Source organism: Pseudophryne corroboree, chromosome 6 (genome assembly GCF_028390025.1).
Source record: "Pseudophryne corroboree isolate aPseCor3 chromosome 6, aPseCor3.hap2, whole genome shotgun sequence".
Lineage (NCBI taxonomy): Eukaryota > Metazoa > Chordata > Amphibia > Anura > Myobatrachidae > Pseudophryne > Pseudophryne corroboree.
This window is the reverse complement of record NC_086449.1, coordinates 614750730-614777207: the sequence shown is the minus strand read 5'-3', so window position 1 is coordinate 614777207 and position 26478 is coordinate 614750730. Positions and strand designations below refer to the sequence as shown.

At 49.6% G+C, this 26478-nt stretch overlaps 1 protein-coding gene across 1 annotated transcript in view; it reads left to right on the top strand.

The window, feature by feature from the left end:
• STK10 (serine/threonine kinase 10) overlaps positions 1-26478 on the top strand; it is a 263891-nt gene that overhangs the window by 63723 nt on the left and 173690 nt on the right. The window lies entirely within an intron of this gene.

Here is a 26478-nt window from a genome sequence, read left to right as displayed (position 1 = left end):
CTGATAAGAAATTAGTGATTTCTAAGAGGTTACTGATGGCGTACCCTTTCCCGCCAACGGACAGGTTACGTTGGGAAACATCCCCTAGGGTGGACAAGGCGCTGACACGCTTATCTAAAAAGGTGGCCCTGCCGTCTCAGGATACGGCCGCCCTAAAAGAGCCTGCGGATAGAAAGCAGGAAGCTATCCTGAAGTCAGTGTATACACACTCTGGTACTCTGCTGAGACCTGCTATTGCTTCAGCCTGGATGTGTAGTGCTGTAGCAGCGTGGACAGATACTCTGTTAGACGACATAGATTCCCTCGACAGAGATACTGTTTTGCTAACCCTGGGCCATATCAAAGACGTCGTCTTATATATGCGAGATGCTCAGAGGGACATTTGCCTGCTGGGCTCTAGAATTAATGCTATGTCCATTTCTGCCAGGAGGGTCTTATGGACTCGGCAATGGACAGGAGATGCTGATTCTAAAAAACACATGGAGGTTTTGCCTTATAAGGGTGAGGAATTGTTTGGGGACGGTCTGTCGGACCTCGTGTCTACAGCGACAGCTGGAAAGTCCACTTTCTTGCCTCAGGTTTCCTCACAGCCTAAGAAAGCACCGTATTATCAAATGCAGTCCTTTCGTTCCCAAAAAGGCAAGAGGGTCAGGGGTGCATCCTTTATTGCCAGAGGCAGGGGTAGAGGTAAGAAGCTGCACCATGCAGCCAGTTCCCAGGAACAAAAGTCCTCCCCTGCTTCCACTAAGTCCACCGCATGACGTTGGGGCTCCACAGGCGGAGCCAGGTGCGGTGGGGGCGCGTCTCCGAAACTTCAGCAGCCAGTGGGTTCGCTCACAGGTGGATCTCTGGGCTATACAAATTGTATTTTAGGGATACAAGCTGGAGTTCGAAGCGACTCCCCCCGCCGTTACCTCAAATCAGCCTTGCCAGCTTCCCCCATGGAAAGGGAGGTAGTGCTGGCGGCAATTCACAAGCTGTACCTCCAGCAAGTGATTGTCAGGGTCCCCCTCCTTCAACAGGGAAGGGGTTACTATTCCACAATGTTTGTGGTACCGAAACCGGACGGTTCGGTGAGACCCATTCTGAATTTAAAATCCTTGAACACTTATATAAAGAAATTCAAGTTCAAAATGGAATCGCTCAGAGCGGTTATTGCAAGCCTGGAAGAGGGGGATTTTATGGTGTCGCTAGACATCAAAGATGCTTACTTGCATGTCCCCATTTACCCACCTCACCAGGAGTACCTCAGATTTGTGGTACAGGACTGTCATTACCAGTTCCAGACGTTGCCGTTTGGCCTGTCCACGGCACCGAGAATATTTACCAAGGTAATGGCCGAAATGATGATACTCCTTCGGCAGAAGGGAGTTATAATTATCCCGTACTTGGACGATCTCCTCATAAAGGCGAGGTCCAGGGAGCAGTTGTTGATCAGTGTAGCACTCTCTTAGGAAGTGTTGCAACAGCACGGCTGGATTCTGAATGTTCCAAAGTCGCAGCTGATTCCTACGACGCGTCTGCTTTTCTTGGGCATGATTCTGGACACAGAACAGAAGAAGGTGTTTCTCCCGGTGGAGAAGGCCCAGGAATTAGCATCTCTGGTCAGGGACCTCCTGAAACCAAAACAGGTATCGGTGCATCACTGCACGCGAGTCCTGGGAAAGATGTTGGCTTCATACGAAGCCATTCCCTTCGGCAGGTTCCATGCGAAGATCTTTCAGTGGGATCTGTTGAACAAGTGGTCCGGATCGCATCTTCAGATGCATCGGCTGATCACCCTGTCCCCAAGGGCCAGGGTGTCTCTTCTGTGGTGGCTGCAGAGTGCTCACCTTCTCGAGGGCCGCAGGTTCGGCATACAGGACTGGGTCCTGGTGACCACGGATGCAAGCCTCTGAGGATGGGGAGCAGTCACTCAGGGAAGAAACTTCCAAGGGCTGTGGTCAAGTCTGGAGACTTCTCTACACATAAATATACTGGAATTAAGGGCCATTTACAACGCCCTGAGTGAAGCAGAGCCCCTGCTTCGAAACCGGCCAGTGCTGATTCAGTCAGGTAACATCACGGCAGTCGCCCATGTAAACCGCCAGGGCGGCACAAGAAGCAGGATGGCAATGGCGGAAGCCACAAAGATTCTTCGATGGGCGGAGAATCACGTGCAAGCACTGTCAGCAGTGTTCATTCCGGGAGTGGACAACTGGGAAGCAGACTTCCTCAGCAGACACGACCTCCACCCGGGAGAGTGGGGACTTCATCAAGAAGTCTTCCAACTAATTGCAAACCGATGGGAACTGCCACAGGTGGACATGATGGCGTCCCGCCTCAACAAAAAGCTAAAAAGATATTGCGCCAGGTCAAGGGACCCTCAGGCGATAGCTGTGGACGCCCTAGTGACACCGTGGGTGTACCAGTCGCTATATGTGTTTCCTCCTCTTCCTCTCATAGCAAAAGTACTGAGAATAGTAAGAAAGAGAGGAATAAGAACAATACTCATTGTTCCGGACTGGCCAAGAAGGACTTGGTACCCGAGAACTGCAAGAAATGCGCACAGAGGACCCATGGCCTCTGCCTCTCAGACAGGACCTGCTACAACAAGGGCCCTGTCTGTTCTAAGACTTGCTGCGTTTGACGGCATGGCGGTTTAACGCCGGATCCTAGCGGAAAAAGGCATTCCGGATGAAGTTATTCCTACGCTGATAAAGGCTAGGAAAGACGTGACAGCAAAGCATTATCACCGTATATGGCGAAAATATGTTGCTTGGTGTGAGGCCAGGAAGGCCCCTACAGAGGAATTCCAACTGGGTCGTTTCCTGCACTTCCTACAGTCAGTGGTGACTATGGGCCTAAAATTGGGGTCCATAAAGGTCCAGATTTCGGCCCTATCCATTTTCTTTCAAAAAGAACTTGCTTCACTGCCTGAGGTTCAGACATTTGTTAAGGGAGTGCTGCATATTCAGCCCCCTTTTGTGCCACCAGTGGCACCCTGGGATCTTAACGTTGTGTTGGATTTCCTGAAATCCCACTGGTTTGAGCCACTTAAGACCGTGGAACTGAAGTATCTCACGTGGAAAGTGGTCATGCTGTTGGCCTTAGCATCGGCTAGGCGTGTGTCGGAATAGGCGGCTTTGTCATGTAAAAGCCCATATCTGATCTTCCATATGGACAGGGCAGAATTGAGGACTCGTCCCCAATTTCTCCCAAAGGTGATGTCCTCGTTTCATTTGAACCAACCTATTGTGGTGCCTGCGGCTACTTCGGACTTGGAGGACTCCAAGTTGCTGGACGTAGTCAGGGCTTTGAAAATATATGTTTCCAGAACGGCTGGAGTCAGGAAGACTGACTCGCTGTTTATCTTGCATGCCCCAAACAAGCTGGGTGCTCCTGCTTCAAAGCAAACTATTGCTCGCTGGATCTGTAGCACGATTCAGCAGGCTCATTCTGCGGCTGGATTGCCGCATCCAAAATCCGTAAAAGCCCATTCCACAAGGAAGGTGGGCTCTTCTTGGGCGGCTGCCCGAGGGGTCTCGGCTTTACAGCTTTGCCGAGCGGCTACTTGGTCGGGTTCAAACACATTTGCAAAGTTCTACAAGTTTGATACCCTGGCTGAGGAGGACCTTGTGTTTGCTCATTCGGTGCTGCAGAGTCATCCGCACTCTCCCGCCCGTTTGGGAGCTTTGGTATAATCCCCATGGTCCTTACGGAGTTCCCAGCATCCACTAGGACGTCAGAGAAAATAAGAATTTACTCACCGGTAAATCTATTTCTCGTAGTCCGTAGTGGATGCTGGGCGCCCGTCCCAAGTGCGGACTTTCTGCAATACGTGTATATAGTTATTGCTTAACTAAGGGTTATTGTTATGAGCCATCCGTTGAGTGAGGCTCAGTTGTTGTTCATACTGTTAACTGGGTAAGGTATCACAAGTTGTACGGTGTGATTGGTGTGGCTGGTATGAGTCTTACCCTGGATTCAAAATTTCCTTTCCTTGTAATGTCAGTTCTTCCGGGCACAGTTTCCCTAACTGAGGTCTGGAGGAGGGGCATAGAGGGAGGAGCCAGTGCACACCAGATGTAGTACCTAATCTTTTCTTTAGAGTGTCCAGTCTCCTTCGGAGCCCGTCTATTCCCCATGGTCCTTACGGAGTTCCCAGCATCCACTACGGACTACGAGAAATAGAATTACCGGTGAGTAAATTCTTATTTCTCTGACGTCCCGCTGGGGGGGGGGGGGGGGCCTGGGCAGCAATTAGAGTACCTTACATGGCAAATTGGCATATAATACAGTTTTTAAGCTGTATGTGTACATAATCCCCCGCCATTATACAGATAAAAAAGCGGGAGAAGCCTGCCGAGAAGGGGGCGGGGCTATCTTCCTCAGCACACCGGCGCCATTTTCTCTTCACAGCTCTGCTTGAAGACAGCTCCCCAGGCTCTCCCCTGCAGTTTCCAGACATCAAGGGTAAAAAAGAGAGGGGGGCGGGGCACTAAATTTAGGCGCAAAACTATATATAAAGGCAGCTATAGGGAAAATCGCTTTTGTTAGTGTAAATCCCTGATTTATATAGCGCTGTGGTGTGTGCTGGCATACTCCTCTCTCTGTCTCCCCAAAGGACTTTGTGGGGTCCTGTCCTCAGTCAGAGCATTCCCTGTGTGTGTGGTGTGTTGGTACGGCTGTGTCGACATGTTTGAGGACGTTTACGTGGAGGCGGAGCAGGTGCCGATAAGTGTGATGTCGCCCCCTGCGGGGCCGACACCTGAGTGGATGGATATGTGGAAGGTATTAACCGACAGTGTCAACTCCTTACATAAAAGGTTCGATGACGCAGCTTTGGGACAGCCGGCATCTCAACCCGCGCCTGCCCAGGCATCTCAGAGGCCGTCAGGGGCTCAAAAACGCCCGCTACCTCAGATGGCTGACACAGATGTCGACACTGAGTCTGACTCCAGTGTCGACGAGGATGAGACAAATATACAATCCACTAGGGCCATCCGATGTATGATAACGGCCAGTGCTTAAAGTGGTCCTAGAGAGGTGGTGGAACTCACCCCCCTCCCCACGGTGCCTACGGCGCGCGCAGCAAAAAGGGGGTGTGGTCTCAAAAAGAAAGGGGCGTGGTCACACAATAGTAATAATGCCCACAGTAGTAGTACCCAAGTGGAAATTTTGAAGTGGGGGTATGGAAAAGTGAAGGGTGCAATTATGTGCGCGCCGAAGGCGCGCACACTCCTGGCAAGGGGGCGTGGCCACGCAAAAGGGGGCGTGTCCTTCAGTGTAGTTTACCACATTATATACCCCTTATACACATTATGCACCACAATAGTAGGACCCCTTTCACATTATAGCTCACAGTATGAGCCGAAATTCACATTTATACCACACAGTATGAGCCACATTCATATTACACCACACAGTATGAGCCAAATTCACATTACACCACACAGTATGAGCCAAATTCACATTACACCACACGGTATGAGCCGAAATTCACATTACACCACACAGTATGAGCCGAAATTCACATTACACCACACAGTATGAGCCGAAATTCACATTATAGCACACGGTATGAGCCGAAATTCACATTATAGCACACAGAATGAGCCAAAATTCACATTATAGCACAGAGAATGAGCCGAAATTCACATTATAGAGTGACAGAGTGACAGGGAGAGTGACAGCAGGGACATGGAAAGTGACAGCGGGGACATGGAAAGTGACAGCAGGGGAATACAGTAGGGACTAGGGAGAGAGAAAGGCAGCAGGTTAGATTACCTGTTTAGCAGCGGCGGTGGTCTGCGGTGCTGTGGATGAGTAGGCTGTGGTAGGCGTGACGTGGAGGAGGCTGTGGGCCTCGGAGATAGTGCGGAGGAGGAGGCTGTGGGTGCGCAGAGGTCCGAGGGTGGGGCGGCAGAAGAGGCTGAGGGCGGCTGCAGTGGATCTGGAACCAGGCTGGCTTTATTATCCCTGCCGCCGCATCGAGCTCCTGTGACCACGGCGCTAATATTTCAAAACTGCTGCGGACCGGCAGCCAATCAGCGACAGATTTGAACTAGTAGTGCCGCGGTCACAGAAGCTCGATGCAGCGGCAGGAATAATAAAGCCGGCCTGGTCCCAGATCCGCTGCAGCTGGGAGTCTGGAACCTGGGCTTCCAGTGCGGCGGCGATGGTAGGGGCGGAGCGACGGAAGCAGACCGGGAACGCAGCTTCTTTGTCGGCCCATACAGTAATGCCCCCAGCAGTAGCATCCCTTATACAATGCCCACAGTAGTAGTGCCCCTTATGCAATGCCCCCAACAGTAGTGCCCCTTATGAAGTGCCCCCTTTACAATGCCCTCATTAGCTGTGCACCCCATCAGTAATGCCCTTAATGGTAATGCCCCTGTGTAGTATTGCCCCTAGTCGTTTAGCCCCTGTAGCTTAGCCCCAGTAGTCATGCCCATACTGGTAATGCCCCTGCAGTTATGACCCCAGCAATTTACTCCACCCCCCTCTAGTTTAGCCTCTGAGTGGTAATGCCCCCAGTAGTTTTGCCCTCATGTAGTTTGCCCCATGTAGTTTAGCCCCCAGTGGTAATGCCCCCTGCAGTTGTGCCCCCAGTTGTTTAGCCCCTGTAGTTTAGCCCCCATGTAGTTTGCCAAAGTTAGTAATGTCCCCAGTAGTTTGCCCCCTTGTAGTTATACCCCCAGTAGTTTAGCTCCTGTAATTATGCCCCCTTGTAGTTTAGCCCCCAGTAGTAATGCTGCCAGTAGTTTGCCCCTTTGTAGCTTGCCCCCTTGTAGTAATGCCCCCAGTAGTTTGCCCCAGCAGTAAAGCCCCCCAGTAGTTTGCCCCCAGTACTAGAGCCCCCCAGTAGTTTGCCCCTCTGTAGTTTGCCCCAGTAGTAAAGGCCCCCAGTAGTTTGCCCCCAGTACTAGAGCCCCCCAGTAGTTTGCCCCTCTGCAGTTTGCCCCAGTAGTTTGCCCCCAGTACTAGAGCCCCCCAGTAGTTTGCCCCAGCAGTAAAGCCCCCCAGTAGTTTGTCCCCAGTACTAGAGCCCCCCAGTAGTTTGCCCCTCTGTAGTTTGCCCCAGTAGTAAAGGCCCCCAGTAGAAACGCCTGTGGTACTCATATAGGGAAGAGGGAGGGAGGGGGGGGGAAGAACTATACTTACGTAGCCCCGCTCCCGCCGCAGTCCTCTCTCGCCGCCCGCTCCTCTGCACTATGAGAGAGACGTCATGACGTCTCTCCCATAGCGCGCACTGACAGAGCCGGAAGCCGAAGCTCAGTACTGAGCTCCTGCCTCCGGCTGCCGCTGCGGAGAGGGAGACGGGCGCCCGCTGGTAACGCGATCTCAGCGGGCGCCCGGCATCTCCCTGCAGCGCCGCCCGGGACATCGGGTTAGGTGAGCCGGGAGAGGCGGAACTGCGTTCCGTCTCCTGGTGGAACTGACGGAACGCAGTTCCAGCCCGTTCCGGCTCACTTTAACCCCTGATTACGGCAATGAAAAATGTGTTGCACATTTCTGACATTAACCCGGTTACCACAAAAAAGGGTATTATGTTTGGGGAGAAAAAGCAGCCAGTGACTTTTCCCCCATCTGATGAGTTAAACGAATTGTGTGAAGAAGCGTGGGGTTCCCCAGATAAGAAACTAGTAATTTTCTCTGACGTCCTAGTGGATGCTGGGCCTCCGTCAGGACCATGGGGATTAGCGGCTCCGCAGGAGACAGGGCACAAAAATAAAAGCTTTAGGACTAGGTGGTGTGCACTGGCTCCTCCCCCTATGACCCTCCTCCAAGCCTCAGTTAGGTTTTTGTGCCCGTCCGAGCAGGGTGCAATCTAGGTGGCTCTCCTAAAGAGCTGCTTAGAAAAAGTTATAGCCCCTGGGGCTATATGGATGTATTTAACCCCTGCCAGGTATCACAAACACCGGGAGAAGAGCCCGCCGAAATAGGGGGCGGGGCCTATCTCCTCAGCACACAGCGCCATTTTCCTGCACAGCTCCGCTGCGAGGAAGGCTCCCAGGACTCTCCCCTGCACTGCACTACAGAAACAGGGTAAAAAAACAGAGAGGGGGGGCACTTTTTTGGCGATATTGATATATTAAGCTGCTATAAAGGAAACAACACTTCTGTAGGGTTGTTCCTATATATTTATAGCGCTTGGGTGTGTGCTGGCAAACTCTCCCTCTGTCTCCCCAAAGGGCTAGTGGGGTCCTGTCTTCGATAAGAGCATTCCCTGTGTGTCTGCTGTGTGTCGGTACGTGTGTGTCGACATGTATGAGGACGATGTTGGTGTGGAGGCGGAGCAATTGCCGGTAATGGTGATGTCACCCCCTAGGGAGTCGACACCGGAATGGATGGCTTTGTTTATGGAATTACGTGATAATGTCAGCACGTTACAAAAATCAGTTGACATGAGACGGCCGGCAAACCAGTTAGTACCTGTCCAGGCGTCTCAGACACCGTCAGGGGCTGTAAAACGCCCTTTACCTCAGTCGGTCGACACAGACCCAGACACGGACACCGAATCTAGTGTCGACGGTGAAGAAACAAACGTATTTTCCAGTAGGGCCACACGTTATATGATCACGGCAATGAAGGAGGCTTTGCATATCTCTGATACTGCAAGTACCACAAAAAGGGGTATTATGTGGGGTCTGAAAAAACTACCTGTAGTTTTTCCTGAATCAGAGGAATTGAATGAAGTGTGTGATGAAGCGTGGGTTAACCCCGATAGAAAACTGCTAATTTCAAAGAAGTTATTGGCATTATATCCTTTCCCGCCAGAGGTTAGGGCGCGCTGGGAAACACCCCCTAGGGTGGATAAGGCACTCACACGCTTATCAAAACAAGTGGCGTTACCGTCTCCTGAAACGGCCGCCCTCAAGGATCCAGCTGATAGGAGGCTGGAAACTACCCTGAAAAGTATATACACTCATACTGGTGTTACACTGCGACCAGCCATCGCCTCAGCATGGATGTGCAGTGCTGGGGTGGTTTGGTCGGATTCCCTGACTGAAAATATTGATACCCTGGATATGGACAGTATTTTATTGACTATAGAGCAATTAAAGGATGCTTTTCTTTATATGCGAGATGCTCAGAGGGATATTTGCACTCTGGCATCGAGAGTAAGTGCGATGTCCATATCTGCCAGAAGAAGTTTATGGACGCGACAGTGGTCAGGTGATGCGGATTCCAAACGGCATATGGAAGTATTGCCGTATAAAGGGGAGGAATTATTTGGGGTCGGTCTATCGGATTTGGTGGCCACGGCAACAGCCGGGAAATCCACCTTTTTACCTCAGGTCCCCTCCCAACAGAAAAAGACACCGTCTTTTCAGCCGCAGTCCTTTCGTTCCTATAAGAACAAGCGGGCAAAAGGACAGTCATATCTGCCCCGAGGCAAAGGAAAGGGTAAGAGAGTGCACCAAGCAGCTCCCTCCCAGGAGCAGAAGCCCTCCCCGGCTTCTGCAAATCCCTCAGCATGACGTTGGGGCTTTACAAGCGGACTCAGGGGCGGTGGGGGGTCGACTCAAGAATTTCAGCGCACAGTGGGCTCACTCACAGGTGGACCCCTGGATCCTGCAGGTAGTATCTCAGGGTTACAGGTTGGAATTCGAGAAGTCTCCCCCTCGCCCTTTCCTAAAGTCTGCTCTGCCAACGTCTCCCTCAGACAGGGCGACGATATTGGAAGCCATTCACAAGCTGTATTCTCAGCTTGTATACCCCTCCTACAACAGGGAAAGGGGTATTATTCCACACTATTTGTGGTACCGAAGCCGGACGGCTCGGTAAGACCTATTCTAAATCTGAAATCTTTGAACCTGTACATACAAAAATTCAAGTTCAAGATGGAGTCACTCAGAGCAGTGATAGCGAATCTGGAAGAAGGGGACTTTATGGTGTCCCTGGACATCAAGGATGCTTACCTGCATGTCCCAATTTGCCCTTCACATCAAGGGTACCTCAGGTTCGTGGTGCAAAACTGTCATTATCAGTTTCAGACGCTGCCGTTTGGATTGTCCACGGCACCTCGGGTCTTTACCAAGGTAATGGCCGAAATGATGTTTCTTCTGCGAAGAAAAGGCGTATTAATTATCCCTTACTTGGACGATCTCCTGATAAGGGCAAGGTCCAGAGAACAGCTGGAGGACGTAGTAGCACTAACCCAAGTAGTGCTGCAACAGCACGGGTGGATTCTGAATTTTCCAAAATCTCAATTGACCCCGACGACACGTCTGCTGTTCCTGGGAATGATTCTGGACACGGTTCAGAAAAAGGTGTTTCTTCCGGAGGAGAAAGCCAGGGAGTTATCCGAACTTGTCAGGAACCTCCTAAAACCAGGAAAACTGTCTGTGCATCAATGCACAAGAGTCCTGGGAAAAATGGTGGCTTCTTACGAAGCGATTCCATTCGGCAGATTCCACGCACGAAGTTTTCAGTGGGATCTGCTGGACAAATGGTACGGATCGCATCTGCAGATGCATCAGCGGATAACTTTGTCTCCACGGACAAGGGTGTCTCTTCTGTGGTGGTTGCAGAGTGCTCATCTGTTAGAGGGCCGCAGATTCGGCATACAGGACTGGGTCCTGGTGACCACGGATGCCAGTCTGAGAGGCTGGGGAGCGGTCACACAGGGAAGAAACTTCCAGGGAGTGTGGTCAAGCCTGGAGATGTCTCTTCACATAAATATACTGGAGCTAAGAGCGATTTACAATGCTCTAAGCCTGGCAAAACCCCTGCTTCAGGGTCAGCCGGTGTTGATCCAGTCGGACAACATCACGGCAGTCGCCCACGTAAACAGACAGGGCGGCACAAGAAGCAGGAGGGCAATGGCAGAAGCTGCAAGGATTCTTCGCTGGGCGGAAGATCATGTGATAGCACTGTCAGCAGTGTTCATTCCGGGAGTGGACAACTGGGAAGCGGACTTCCTCAGCAGACACGATCTACACCCGGGAGAGTGGGGACTTCATCCAGAAGTCTTCCACATGATTGTGAACCGTTGGGAAAAACCAAAGGTGGATATGATGGCGTCCCGCCTCAACAAAAAACTGGACAGGTATTGCGCCAGGTCAAGAGACCCTCAGGCAATAGCTGTGGACGCTCTGGTAACACCGTGGGTGTTCCAGTCAGTGTATGTGTTTCCTCCTCTGCCTCTCATACCAAAAGTACTGAGAATTATACGGCAAAGGGGAGTAAGAACGATACTCGTGGCTCCGGATTGGCCAAGAAGAACTTGGTACCCGGAACTTCAGGAGATGCTCACGGAAGATCCGTGGCCTCTACCTCTAAGACGGGACCTGCTTCAGCAGGGACCGTGTCTATTCCAAGACTTACCGCGGCTGCGTTTGACTGCATGGCGGTTGAACGCCGAATTCTAAGGGAAAAAGGCATTCCGGAAGAGGTCATCCCTACCCTGGTAAAAGCCAGGAAGGAGGTGACTGCACAACATTATCACCGCATTTGGAGAAAATATGTTGCGTGGTGTGAGGCCAGGAAGGCCCCGACGGAGGAATTTCAACTGGGTCGATTCCTACATTTCCTGCAAACAGGATTGTCTATGGGCCTCAAATTAGGGTCCATTAAGGTTCAAATTTCGGCCCAGTCGATTTTCTTCCAGAAAGAATTGTCTTCAGTTCCTGAAGTCCAGACTTTTGTAAAAGGAGTACTACATATACAGCCCCCGGTTGTGCCCCCAGTGGCTCCGTGGGATCTTAATGTAGTTTTGGATTTTCTCAAATCCCATTGGTTTGAGCCACTCAAATCGGTGGATTTGAAATATCTTACATGGAAAGTAACCATGCTACTGGCCCTGGCTTCAGCCAGGAGAGTGTCAGAATTGGCGGCTTTATCGTATAAAAGCCCATATCTGATTTTCCATTCGGACAGGGCAGAACTGCGGACGCGTCCTCAGTTTCTGCCTAAGGTGGTTTCAGCGTTTCACCTGTACCAGCCTATTGTGGTGCCTGCGGCTACTAGCGATTTGGAGGATTCCAAGTTGCTGGACGTTGTCAGGGCATTGAAAATATATATTTCAAGGACGGCTGGAGTCAGAAAATCTGACTCGCTGTTTATACTGTATGCACCCAACAAGCTGGGTGCTCCTGCTTCTAAGCAGACGATTGCTCGTTGGATTTGTAGCACAATTTAACTTGCACATTCTGTGGCAGGCCTGCCACAGCCTAAATCTATCAAGGCCCATTCCACAAGGAAGGTGGGCTCATCTTGGGCGGCTGCCCGAGGGGTCTCGGCATTACAACTCTGCCGAGCAGCTACGTGGTCGGGGGAGAACACGTTTGTAAAATTCTACAAATTTGATACCCTGGCAAAAGAGGACCTGGAGTTCTCTCATTCGGTGCTGCAGAGTCATCCGCACTCTCCCGCCCGTTTGGGAGCTTTGGTATAATCCCCATGGTCCTGACGGAGTCCCAGCATCCACTAGGACGTCAGAGAAAATAAGATTTTACTTACCGATAAATCTATTTCTCGTAGTCCGTAGTGGATGCTGGGCGCCCATCCCAAGTGCGGATTGTCTGCAATACTTGTACATAGTTATTGTTACAAAAAAATCGGGTTGTTATTGTTGTGAGACGTCTGTTCAGAGGCTCCTACGTTTGTCATACTGTTAACTGGGTTCAGATCACAGGTTGTACGGTGTGATTGGTGTGGCTGGTATGAGTCTTACCCGGGATTCAAAATCCTTCCTTATTGTGTACGCTCGTCCGGGCACAGTATCCTAACTGAGGCTTGGAGGAGGGTCATAGGGGGAGGAGCCAGTGCACACCACCTAGTCCTAAAGCTTTTATTTTTGTGCCCTGTCTCCTGCGGAGCCGCTAATCCCCATGGTCCTGACAGAGGCCCAGCATCCACTACGGACTACGAGAAATATATTTATCGGTAAGTAAAATCTTATTTTTAAGCGGTTACTAATGGCGTACCCTTTCCCGCCAACGGATAGGTTACGCTGGGAGACATCCCCTAAGGTGGACGAAGCGCTCACACGCTTATCAAAAGAGGTGGCACTGCCGTCTCAGGATACGGCCGCCTTAAAGGAGCCTGCAGATAGAAAGCAGGAGGCTATCCTGAAGTCTGTGTATACACATTCAGGTACTATACTGAGACCTGCTATTGCTTCAGCATGGATGTGCAGTGCTGCAGCAGCGTGGTCTGATTCCCTGTCTGATAACATTGATTCCCTTGACAGGGACACTATATTGCTAACCATAGAGCATATTAAAGACGTAGTCTTATATATGAGAGATGCACAGAGGGACATTTGCCGGCTGGCATCTAGAATTAATGCGATGTCCATTTCTGCCAGGAGAGTATTATGGACTCTGCAGTGGACGGGTGATGCTGATTCTAAAAGGCACATGGAAATTTTGCCTTATAAGGGTGAGAAATTGTTTGGGGACGGTCTTTCGGACCTCGTATCCACAGCAACAGCTGGGAAGTCGACTTTTTTACCTCAGGTTCCCTCACAGCCTAAGAAAGCACCGTATTATCAAGTACAGTCCTTTCGGCCTCAGAAAGGCAAGCGGGTTAGAGACGCGTCCTTTCTGCCCAGAGGCATGGGTAGAGGGAAAAAGCTGCACCATTCAGCCAGTTCCCAAGAACAAAAATCCTCCCCTGCTTCCACTAAGTCCACCGCATGACGCTGGGGCTCCACATGTGGAGCCAGGTGCGGTGGGGGCCCGTCTCCGGAACTTCAGCGACCAGTGGGTTCGCTCACAGGTGGATCTCTGGGTTCTAAAAGTGGTATCTCAGGGATACAAGCTGGAATTCGAGACGTCTCCCCCTCGCCGTTACCTCAAATCAGCCTTGCCAGCTACTCCCCAGGACAGGGAGGTAGTACTGGCGGCAATTCACAAGCTGTACCTCCAGCAGGAGGTGATAAAAGTTCCCCTCCTTCAACAGGGACAGGGTTACTATTCCACAATGTTTGTGGTACCGAAACCAGACGGTTCGGTGAGACCCATTCTAAATTTGAAATCCTTGAACACTTATATAAGGAAGTTCAAGTTCAAAATGGAATCGCTCAGGGCGGTTATTGCAAGCCTGGAAGAGGGGGATTACATGGTATCACTGGACATCAAGGATGCTTACCTACATGCCCCCATTTACCCACCTCACCAGGTGTACCTCCGTTTTGTGGTACAGGACTGCCATTACCAATTCCAGACGTTGCCGTTTGGTCTGTCCACGGCACAGAGGGTATTTACCAAAGTAATGGCCGAAATGATGATACTCCTTCGAAAGAAGGGAGTTATAATTATCCCGTACTTGGACGATCTCCTTATAGCAGCTGTTGGTCGGAGTAGCACTATCTCAGGAAGTGCTACAACAGCACGGCTGGATTCTGAATATCCCGAAGTCGCAGCTGGTTCCTACGACGCGTCTGCTGTTCCTGGGTATGATTCTGGACACAGAACAGAAGAAGGTGTTTCTCCCGGAGGAGAAGGCCCAAGGAGTTGTCATCTCTGGTCAGAGACCTCCTAAAACCAAAACAGGTGTCAGTGCATCACTGCACGCGAGTCCTGGGAAAGATGGTAGCTTCTTACGAGGCAATTCCATTCGGCAGGTTCCATGCACGGATCTTTCAGTGGGATCTGTTAGACAAGTGGTCCGGATCGCATCTTCAGATGCATCGGCTGATCACCCTGTCCCCGAGGGCCATGGTGTCTCTGCTGTGGTGGCTGCAGAGTGCTCATCTTCTCGAGGGCCGCAGATTCGGCATACAGGACTGGATCCTGGTGACCACGGATGCAAGCCTCCGAGGTTGGGGGGCAGTCACTCAGGGAAGAAACTTCCAAGGACAATGGTCGAGTCAGGAAGCTTCCCTACACATAAATATTCTGGAACTAAGGGCCATTTACAATGCCCTAAGTCAGGCAAGACCCCTGCTTCAAAACCAGCCGGTGCTGACTCAGTCAGACAACATCACGGAGGTCGCCCATGTAAACCGACAGGGCGGCACAAGAAGCAGGATGGCGATGGCAGAAGCCACAAGGATTCTCCGATGGGCGGAAAATCACGTGATAGCACTGTCAGCAGTGTTCATTCCGGGAGTGGACAACTGGGAAGCAGATTTCCTCAGCAGGCACGACCTCCACCCGGGAGAGTGGGGACTTCATCCAGAAGTCTTCCAGCTGATTGTAAAAAAGCTAAAAAGATATTGCGCCAGGTCAAGGGACCCTCAGGCGATAGCTGTGGACGCTTTAGTGACACCGTGGGTGTACCAGTCGGTTTATGTGTTCCCTCCTCTTCCTCTCATACCAAAGGTACTGAGGATAATAAGAAAGAGAGGAGTAAGAACTATACTCATCGTTCCGGATTGGCCAAGAAGGACTTGGTACCCGGAACTACAAGAAATGATCTCAGAGGACCCTTGGCCTCTGCCTCTCAGACAGGACCTGCTACAGCAGGGGCCCTGTCTGTTCCAAGACTTACCGCGGCTGCGTTTGACGGCATGGCGGTTGAACGCCGGATCCTGATGGAAAAGGGCATTCCGGTTGAAGTCATTCCTACGCTGATAAAAGCTAGGAAGGATGTGACAGCAAAACATTATCACCGCATATGGCGAAAATATGTTGCTTGGTGTGAGGCTATGAAGGCCCCAACAGAAGAATTTCAGCTGGGTCGATTTCTGCACTTCCTACAGTCAGGAGTGACTATGGGCCTAAAATTGGGATCCATTAAAGTCCAGATTTCGGCCCTGTCTATTTTCTTTCAAAAAGAACTGGCTTCACTGCCTGAAGTTCAGACGTTTGTTAAGGGAGGGCTGCATATTCAGCCCCCTTTTGTGCCCCCAGTGGCACCTTGGGATCTCAACGTTGTGTTGGATTTCCTAAAATCACATTGGTTTGAGCCACTTCAGACCGTGGAGTTGAAATATCTCACGTGGAAAGTGGTCATGCTTTTGGCCTTGGTTTCGGCTGGGCGTGTGTCAGAATTGGCGGCTTTGTCATGTAAAAGCCCCTATCTGATCTTCCATATGGACAGGGCAGAATTGAGGACTCGTCCCCAATTTCTCCCTAAGGTGGTATCAGTGTTTCATTTGAACCAACCTATTGTGGTGCCTGCGGCTACTCGGGACTTGGAGGCTTCCAAGTTGCTGGACGTAGTCCGGGCCCTGAAAATCTATGTTTCCATGACGGCTAGAGTCAGAAAAACTGACTCGCTGTTTATCCTGCATGCACCCAACAAGCTGGGTGCTCCTGTTTCTAAGCAGACTATTGCTTGCTGGATCTGTTGCACGATTCAATTTGCACATTCTGCGGCTGGACTGCCGCATCCTAAATCAGTCAAAGCCCATTCCACGAGGAAGGTGGGCTCTTCTTGGGCGGCTGCCCGAGGGGTCTCGGCTTTACAACTTTGCCGAGCAGCTACCTGGTCGGGATCAAACACGTTTGCAAAATTCTACAAGTTTGATACCCTAGCTGAGGAGGACCTTGAGTTTGCTCATTCGGTGCTGCAGAGTCATCCGCACTCTCCCGCCCGTTTGGGAGCTTTGGTATAATCCCCATGGTCCTTACGGAGTACCCAGCATCCACTAGGACGTCAGAGAAAATAAGATTTTACTCACCGGTAAATCTATTTCTCGTAGTCCGTAGTGGATGCTGGGAGCCCGTCCCAAGTGCGGAATTCTGCAATACTTGTATATAGTTATTGCTTAACTATAGGGTTTTTTGTTCTGAGCCATCAGTTTAATGAGGCTCAGTTGTTATTCATACTGTTAACTGGGTATAATTATCACAAGTTGTACGGTGTGATTGGTGTGGCTGGTATGAGTCTTACCCTGGATTCCAAATCCTTTACTAGTAATGTCAGCTCTTCCGGGCACAGTTTCCCTAACTGAGGTCTGGAGGAGGGGCATAGAGGGAGGAGCCAGTGCACACCAGATGTAGTACCTAATCTTTTCTTTAGAGTGCCCAGTCTCCTGCGGAGCCCGTCTATTCCCCATGGTCCTTACGGAGTACCCAGCATCCACTACGGACTACGAGAAATAGATTTACCGGTGAGTAAAATCTTATTTTTTTTACGTTTATGTTAAAATATAAAAAGTTTATTAAGTAGAATATTTAATATGTGCGAGACATCTCCAAAAACAGCCAGTTTTGGGGGCTACCCACAAATATTAACCAGCCCCTGAATGTATGTATTGGGGACTGCAATTGATGTTTCAGATCTATTGCGTTCCTCCTATTTTGAACACAGAAGCAGCCACCAAAAGTTTCTACGGCAGATGGTAAACTGTGAAACTCACCAAGCTCCAGAATGCAAAGCATTTCTGAGCTGGGCCCGGCAGCTAATGCCATTTGTAAATGGCTTTTGTAGCCTGTGGGCTCCATTATGCAATAATTCCCAGGAGAAGGATTCTTGGGATCCCTCTGCATTACTGTCTGCTCTCACATACGCAGTCTGACGATTGCACATGTGAACTAGTGCAGCCAGGGGTCTAAACCCAGAAGTAAAGTGATCGCATTAGCAATTATTCTACTTCATATACATTGCAGGGATGGGCATGAGATTGATACTCATTATGGTATAAAAGCTACACCTCTGGACTCATGAAGAGTCATCCTTCAGCACTCAGGAGAGGAAAAACCCCCTTGGGGGGAAACATCTGGGGAATCATGGCCTCAGGATCACCCTTCCCTCTGGGCATTAAATAGAGGGGTCAGTATGCTATCCCAGCGCATGGGATCCCGGTGGTTGTCATACCAATGCCGGGATCCCAGGACAGAAAAGACCGACAGGGGTGAGTTAGGGGTGTTCTCCCCTCTCCCCACCCCCCTAACCCTGCCTGTCTGCAATTTAACCCGAACCTCCCCCCTTTGTGCCTAACCCTCCCACGGAGGTGCCTAATCCTAACCTCCGTCCCTGCTGCCTAAACCTAACCCTCTTTTCCCCGCAGCCTAACCACTGCCAGGGGTGCTAACCCTAACCCACCATATCTGCAGCCTAACCTCCCCCCACCCAGAGCCTAAACTTACCCCCCCCCCCCCGCGCCTGATGCCTAAACTTAATCCCCCCCGCCTAGACCTAACCCTCCCTCCCCCACAGCCTGACCACCCCATGGGGTGCCTAACCCCCTAAGCTCCCCCCACCCGCAGCCTATACTTAACCCCCCGCCTGATGCCTAAACTTTACCCCCCTGCCTAATGCCTATACCTAACCCTCCCACCTGATGCCTAACCCTCCCTCCCACGCAGCCTAACCTCCCCCGGGGGTGCCTAACCCACCCTATCTGCAGCCTAACCCTAACCTCCCCTCACCTGCAGCCTAATCCTAATCCCCCGCCTGATGCCTAAACCTAACCCCGCAGCCTAACCCCCCCCCCCTTCGCCCGTGCCTGATGCCTAAACCTAACACCCCTTGCCTAGCCCTAAAACCTATGATCGTGGGGATATGGGCGTTGGTATCCTTGCCCATTCGGAGTTCTAACGTCGGGATTCTGAAGAGTGTCGGAATCCCAGTGTCAGTATTCTGACTGCGGTAAACCCGACAGCCGGCATCTTTACCGCATCTCCTAATAGGTAATGCATATGTCCCAGCATTTGGAGCATGTGTCCGCAGCTCTCCTCCCAGGGCAGCTATTCAGGGATCACCCACTGCGTGTAGATGAAGAGGAAGAGATGAAAAATCATTGTTTGTGGATGAACAAGCAGAGAGACAAACTGCAAACAGTGGTCAACCGCTGACCGCAAAGTTCCCACCATTGGATACAATGGAGCGCATAGGCGCTACATTGTATCTCTGCCGTGTGCAGCCTCAAAGACACTACAGGAGCACACAGCCAATCAGGAGAGTGCCACGACGTGGCGCTCCCTGATTGGCTGAAGGGACCCTCTTTGACAGGAGTCAGGGGGGGTCCTGGCAGTCAGGGAAAGGGGTCCCATGTGTAAACATGAGACCCCTTTCAGTGCGTGGTCGGGTTTCCGTTTTTTTGTTTTGCCAAGTACGTGGATTATACAAAGAAGACCAGCAACACTGGATTATGTGAGTATAATTTTTTTCACAGGTACCCCGAGGATTCTACATGGAGAAGATGACCGAGCCTCGTGTGAACATAGGTAAGTATGTATGTTTGGAGGTGTGCATGTATGTAATAAACTTATACTGTCACGGTGTGTGTCCTGTTTTTTGTTGGGTATTTTTTTAGTAGTAGTACTACAGGTACCAGCGGGCCCGGTTTTCCACCGCATGCTGGTACTTGTGGTTCTCCAAGTACCAGCTTGCGGGGGAGGCTTGCTGGGACTTATAGTACTGCTACTAAAAACAATATTCTCATTTTTTACACAAGGCTATCAGCCCCCCATCCGCCGCCCTTGGATGGGGTGGACAGCCTCGGGCTTCACCCCTGGCCCTTGGGTGGCTGGAGGGGGGGGGGGGGGCCTTGATTTAAGGGGTTCCCACTCCTCCAGGGTACCCCGGCCAGGGGTGACTAGTTGGGTATGTAATACCAGGGCCGCCGGGACCACAAGAAAAGTGTCCCCCGGCTGTGGCATTATGTACCTGGCTAGTGGAGCCCGGTGCTGGTTTAAGAAATACGGGGGACCCCTACGCTTTTTGTCCCCCGTATTTTTTGAACCAGGACCAGGCGCAGAGCCCGGTGCTGGTTGATGAAATATGGGGGAACCGTTGTCATTTTTTTACCTATATTTTGTCAACCAGGACCCGCTCAAAGAGCCCGAGGCTGGTTGTGCTTAGGAGGGGGGACCCCACGCAATTGTTTTCTGATTTTTTTAACACTTTAAACACCTTAAGGTACACAATGAAGCCCTGCACGGATCTCACAGATCCGGCCGGGATTCCTTGTGTTTTGTCAGGCAGTGTTTTACTCATCACTCCCGTAAAACACTGCCTGACATTACGAATCACATAGACATCGGAAAATACGAATTTGGAAAAATCGGCAGCTTAGTGAATGATCGTATCAGAATTCAAAAAGTTGCAGTAAAATGCACCCGATACCATTCGAGTTCAAACACCCTTAAAACGGCAAAAACACGAATCTTTGCAAATATACCCCAGGGTGTTCTAAGGATTCAGCCTCCCTATGTTCCTCCAGTTGCTTCATGGGATCTGTCTGTCGTCTTAAATGCCCTGCAAGAGTCTCCATTTGAACCTCTAGAGTCTGTGGAACTTAAATGCCTTACGCTTAAGGGGCCTAATTCTGAGTTGATCGCAGCAGCAGCAAATATGTTAGCAGTTGGGCAAAACCATGTGCACTGCAGGGGGGACAGATATAACGTGCAGAGAGAGTTAGATTTGGGTGGGGTGTATTCAAACTGAAATCTAACTTGCAGTGTAAAAATAAAGCAGCCAGTATTTACTTTGCACAGAAACAAAATAACCCACCCAAATCTAACTCTCTGCAAATGTTATATCTGCCCCCTCTGCAGTGCACATGGTTTTGCCCAATTGCTAACAAACTTGCTGCTGCGATCAACTCAGAATTACCCCCAAGGTTGTGTTTCTGTTGGCTATTGCCTCTGCTAGGACTGTGTCGGACTTGGGCGCTTTGTCCTTTCTGATTTTTCACTGTGACCAGGCAGTTCTTCGAACTCGCCCTGGTTATTTACCTAAGGTGGTATCATCTTTTCACCTTAACCAAGAGATTGTGGTTCCAGCCTTCATCTCTTCTGGTTTGTCCTCATAAGAAAGATCTTTGGATGTGGTACGGGCTCTCCGTATTTATGTGGAAAGGACTGCCTCTATCAGGAGGGTCAGATTCACTTTTTGGTTTTCACAAACGTGGCTGGCTTGCGAATAAGCAGACCTTGGCCAGATGGATTAGAATGGTGCTTGTACAAGCTTATGCGCAGGCTGGTCTCCCAGCTCCTGATGCTATCAAGGACCATTCTACTCGGTCGGTTGGACCCTCTTGGGCGGCCTGCCGTGGCACGTCCGCAGAACAATTGTGCAAGGCGTCTACATGGGCCTCAGTGAACACGTTCATCAGGTTCTATGCCTTTGATACTTCCGCTTCCCAGGATGCTTTCTTTGGACGCTGGTTTCTTGTGCCCACTACAGTGCGTCCCCTCCATAAGAAACTGCTTTAGGACATCCCCGATGTTATTCCCTGTGGAATACCCGTGTATCACGCTGCAGAAAAGGAGGTTTATGGTTGACTTACCATTATTAAATCTCTTTCTGCGAGGTACACTGGATTCCACAGGGTGCCCACCCTGACGCACTTAGCTTCTTTGGGTTTGTATGACATTAGCCGCTAGTCCCTTCTCCTGTCGTGAGAATGTGGTTCTATGGGGGTCATTCCGAGTTGTTCGCTCGCAAGTGAATTTTAGCAGATTTGCTCATGCTAAGCCGCCGCCTACTGGGAGTGAATCTTAGCATCTTAAAATTGCGAATGATGTATTCGCAATATTGCGATTACATACCTCGTAGCAGTTTCTGAGTAGCTTCAGACTTACTCGGCATCTGCGATCATTTCACTGCTTGTCGTTCCTGGTTTGACGTCACAAACACACCCAGCGTTCGCCCAGACACTCCCCCGTTTCTCCAGCCACTCCTGCGTTTTTTCCCACACGCCCATAAAACGGCCTGTTTCCGCCCAGTAACACCCATTTCCTGTCAATCACATTACGATTGCCAGAACGATGAAAATGCCGTGAGTAAAATTCCTAAGTGCATAGCAAATTTACTTGTCGCAGTGCGGACATTGCGCATGCGCATTAAGCGGAAAATCGCTGCGATGCGAAGATTTTTACCGAGCGAACAACTCGGAATGACCCCCCTATGTGACTAACATCTACCGTCTCTCTTAACTGCTACTGCATTGGACTGGTTAACAAAACTGAGCTACAGTGTCTGGAGGAGGGGCTATAGAGGAGGCGGTGCAGTGCATCTTGGAACAGTCAAAGCTTTAGCCTGTTGGTGCTTCGGATCAAGATCCAACTCTACACCCCAATGTTATTTCCTGTGGAATCCAGGGTACCTCGCAGAAAAGATTTAACAATGGTAAGTCCTACCATAAATCTCCTTTTATGAGTAGCACCATCTTAAATTAAATTGCACATGTAAAATCTACATATGTACATATAAGCTATACACATGTGCTAATTCCAACATCACATGGAACTAATAGGTGGCAAGTGTTGTTTTCAGGATAGCAGCGGTCGGGATGCCGGCGGTCAACATGCCAACGCCGAATGCAAGTGGGAATAGCCCTCGACCCCTGCCGGCAAAAAAAAATAAAAAAAAATAGGCAGACACTTAGTCCACACATGGAAAGATTGCCCTATCAGAACATTTTTTTTTATATTGTCATTAGTACAAATTGTGCAAAGAAGTTTGATAATGATGACAATACCAGTAAGTACCTGTAAACTAGACACATGACAAAAATAAACAAAATTTTAAAATAAAACCTGAAAAGAGAAATGTATGACAACATAAATGGTAGACAGCCAAAGTAGCTGACATACTACCAGTAAGTACATATAAACTAAACATATGTAAAACACATAAAACGAAAACTTAAAAAAAAACTAGTTATGCAACATGCATTTTATGGTAGAGAGACAAATAGGTCAACATGCTTCCTCAAATAAGAGTAACCATAGAAATACACACATATAAACTGCACCTATGTGTCAAAGAAGAACCCAGCAACCCACGATATGTTGTACTTGGCTTGCCTTGGCCTCTCTAGCTGTGATGGCACTATAAGTCCCAGCACATGTAGTTAAAAAGATGTGCTGGGACTTGTAGTCTCATCACAGCTGGACAGACAGTAGTTGAAATCCATAGAACCCCCATGATTCCTTACCTTTGTTCATGTAGAGCTCTAGGACCTGTAAGACTATGTTGCCATACGATTACCAGTGGAGGCTGCCGGGCTGCTGCTGTGTCAGATCACTGCAGCTGCTGCAACCTCCCAACTCTGCTGCCTTGGCCATCACTTATCATATGAAGAAAGAATTGCTGTGACAGACCACGCGGGGGCGGGGCCGCTGAGAAGAGTGGACGGAGGAAGAGAAGGTGCCTCGCTTCCTCCCACCAGCTAAATTTGCCTGCCCTGATCTGCTCCTGAGTCAGTTCCATCCAGAGCCACTTGACAGACTTTGCCTGCGGGTTTAGTGTGCGGACTGTGGAGGTGTGGAACTGAATGTAGGTGATTGCGGACTCACTGCTATGGGGTAGTCCTGGTTTCACACTGCACAGCAGGCTGCAGGCACGGACAGGACAGTCTGTAAATGCGGACTTGCATGGGGTCCCCTGGCTCTGCTACAGTGCTGGGACCCTGCTGGGACGTCAGCGTCGCATGGATGTCCAAGTAGAGCAGGGCAGCAGAGCTGGAGCAGGCTCTGTTTTGAGTGTGCACGGCGATAACATCACTGCATCATTGCCGCCCATGACTACAGGAGGTTTGAGGGAGGCAGGGCTAGGGAAGCTATCTAACGCTGCCCGCTCGACTCTGCAGCTGCGGACCTGACGTGTGGATTGTGCCAGATATTAGGGGGTGCCTGTGCGTACGTCTATGATTCCATTCCATTGAGTCCAGTGGACTGTCATTACTGCACATCTTGCTGGACAAATAGACTGCTGACAAGCTCACTTCCATAGACATATGTACTGAGCACATTGCATAATGTGTATAGTTTATTCTTTGTGTGCCCAATAATTCATATACAGAAATACACTGCACTGCTGTATGTAAATGACCCACCACTGTAGTGTTACCTTGCAAAATCAATACAGTATAACCAAGAATCCGTGGTAGTGCATTCAGCATAGCGGAGATGGTACACAGGACACTAGGCACATCTAGCTATAAGCGTGATTCTCCGGGAGGATGACCAAGGGAGCGCAAGCAGTGAGAGGAGCTCAGGAGGCCATACAGTGTGGAGTGGCAGCAGCAGCATGTGCTAAGATTGGCAGGATCAGAGGCACTTTTCCAGTTCTGTTATGTGTCTGCCTGTGGTCAGCCGGGCTGAGTACTAGGGAGGTGCAGGCCAGATACCCCAAGTGGCGGTGTGTTCTGCTGGGGCTCTGCTTTCTGTGACCACAGAAATACAGTTGCCATGCCTAAGATCTTTGGTTGACATTTAATAACGAGGGGTATGCTTCTTATCACTTGTTACTAATCTTAAATGGTACTCCAGCCAATTGGCTCATAACTGTCTTGTTACAGGCTGTGTTTGATAAATTACAGCAGCTGTTTGGTTTGAGCACCTTTTAAGATTAGTATCGACTTGTTCCTAACGAGTGATAACAAGCACATCACTCATTATTAAATAAGGCCCTTATTCTCTGAGTGAATTGATATTTGTTGAGCCCTGTATATGAATTTTGCATAATGGGGCTATGGGCAGAAACTTTGGTAAATACTTAGCAAGTTGTGAAGTGCAATACCACTAGACTAAATGATAACCCTGTTGTACAGCGTAGTTGCCAAGCGCCTGTAGCACAGACCCCAGTTGTCTTTTAGTTTTACTTTTACTGCATTATACACATTTCAGTTGCATCAAAAGTAAATATGTGTTTTTGTTGCGATTCTGAGATTAATCACTCCAGGGAAGAATAGAATATCCTTTGTTACATCAGGTAAGAATTTATAAATGTTGGCGTTGGCACAAACCCACCAGAGCGTTCCAGTGTGAATAGCCAATAGTTTCACTTTGATTTAGAGGTGACAGCATTTCCTGATTAGCAAATACTGGAGGACACATGATCCAGCCGCAACTGTCCCAAATGACCTTCATTGTTGGTATTGCGGCAGTAAGGGTGTAGTTACTTTTACCACACAAGGGTAAGGAATATTTTCATGTTTGCTTGAAAAAGGTGTGCTTTGCTTTACACAGTACCTACACGTTCAGCATCATAGCTGCAGATTCTGTGGCAGCTTACATCTATATGACCCACATCATTTTTGGCTGCAGAGAACAATTTATATGTTGTTGGTTGATTTCATTTTGGAAGAGTAGATAACTAATTGTTTGGCGTGACTGCAGCAATGGTGTATGAGGACACATCTGTACAGATAAATCATGTTAAATAGGATACAGAAGCATCAGATGCAGGCTCCAAATTTGAAAGCACAGATTGCACTAAAGCCATATGTAGTCTGTGTGACTGGATCCAAGTCTCCTGTATGGAAAATTCTCAAGAGAGTCAGAAAACATGTGACTATTATGTATTTATTTTTCAACTAAAATTGTGTCCAACTTTTTGATACCATACTGAATAGGAGGTAAGCCTTCAAACAGTTGCAGTCGTTGACTGTTCGGCACAAAGGGCCTGATTCCAAATTGTACGCAATGTCAATATATATGCAGCTGAGAGATTAAGGTACCTATGCGATGCTGCTCACAGTGAGGATTTAATCTCTGTGATTGGCAATCAGAGACCATTTGGGAAAGGTAATGGGGAGTGGCGGCAAAGATGCAGGTGTGTCGCGGCCGTTGTCAGGGTGTGTCTGACTACAGCGGCTATCACGCACACAGAAGATGTGGCGCCACCATTGCAGCTCTAGCTTCCATTCTGCGAGACCATGGATTCACTAAGGCAGTCTGTTCCTCGGATTTGTGTTGATGTGAATGTGTACACAGTTTTGCAATGGCTACAGTTGGCGTCTCTATTCATTTTTGGGTGGTGCTTCACTTGCGTTGTATCTCTAGTCCGTAGGCTGGAAAATCTTAGTTGCATAGGCTGTGGCTTACAAATCGGAATCATGCTCAGAGCACATGAAGGGAATCTTACATGATGGGGAGAAGGTTGTCGTCTCTACTGATCTCTTTAAGAGGGCATTGCTGGGTAGAAAGCTTGACCTTAGTCCGGAGCAGGCTGGATTAGACCCTTCACCAGAGAGTCTGGGACACTGGTCAAGCTCACCATACTTGTACCAAAGTAATGTTGGAGTTGAAGGTAGTGGAAGTGTTATTTACAGGGGACATATTTTGGTGTACTACAATAACGCTGTAATAGAACCAAGCACAATCATCAATCTTAAGGTATCCATGATCTCTTCATCACAGGGACTGATTGGAGATGTACGTGATTGCATTCGGAGCTGCAAATTTGTACGCTAATGTGCGAAAATATGTTAAGGCTGCAGTCGCCTGGAAATGTATTAAGGTGCCCACCTCTAGCCTTGCAGGTACACGCTGCCTACAAAGTCACTTGCAGATTATTGGAGTTCCGAGTAACCCTATGGTCGGGCAGCATGGCTGCAGGAAGTAAGGTGCCAGAGCCCTCTCTACTGTGCAGGCTGAGACCCCAAAAATGCACACACACCTCCGTTTGAGTCATCACACGCCCATTACCTCCCACAAATAGTCCCTGACTGTCAGTCACTTACAAATAAATCCTCTGTGTGTTCCGTTGCAATACCATCGCAGCACAGTGCAACTTGGATGCATTCTGTGTCGGCCGATAAACACGCAACTATGCAAATATCGGCATTATGTACAACTCTGACTCTGGCCCACAGTTACAAAAAGGCTGTCAGGATCTGGATCCCCAAGAAATGCT